Source organism: Corvus brachyrhynchos, unplaced genomic scaffold (assembly GCF_000691975.1).
Source record: "Corvus brachyrhynchos isolate BGI_N302 unplaced genomic scaffold, ASM69197v1 scaffold318, whole genome shotgun sequence".
NCBI classification, from domain to species: domain Eukaryota; kingdom Metazoa; phylum Chordata; class Aves; order Passeriformes; family Corvidae; genus Corvus; species Corvus brachyrhynchos.
The window spans coordinates 4,264-4,892 of NW_008239537.1; positions in this window are offsets into that span (position 1 = coordinate 4,264).

A 629-nucleotide genomic window follows, 5' to 3' on the forward strand; every position below is an offset into this window, starting at 1 on the left:
GACAGGGAGGGGGACTTCTGTCAGCCCCGGATGTCCCAGGGGGATTGTGGGGGGAAAAGGGGGGAAAGCAGAGAGGGAACAGAACCAACAGTGGTTCCATTAAAGACCAGTTTGGAGGCAAATGGGAAAGACCCTCTGAAAATTCATCTGGAGGGTCCAAGTTCCCTCCCCAGGACTGGCTTATCCCATTCCAGTGGGACCCCAAGACCCAACTGGGCCATACTGGGAGCACTGGGTTGGTTCTCCACCCTCTGGAAGGATCCCAAACACCAGCTGAGGTCTCCAGAACCAAACTGGGGCATACTGGGAGCACTAGGAAGAGCCGGGGGGGATTCAAATAAAGACTGAGACAGGCAGATCCATTAACCAAAATATCCTGCAGGTTCTATTCACAAGGAAAAGCTCCAGTCCATCTTTTTATTCAGTTTTTTTTTGAAAAATTTCCTGACGTTACAGAACTAAACTGAAATATTTTTTTGTTGTTTTTTTTTGCTTTTTTTTCGTTTTTCTTCCACTCTTACATTTAATGACAAAAACAGAAACTTCATGAGCCGAAAAAACGGGGAGAGGAGGGGAGAAGGTGCTGGGGAGGGTGGGGAGAGGAGAGAGAAGCTTTTTAAAATTAAGAT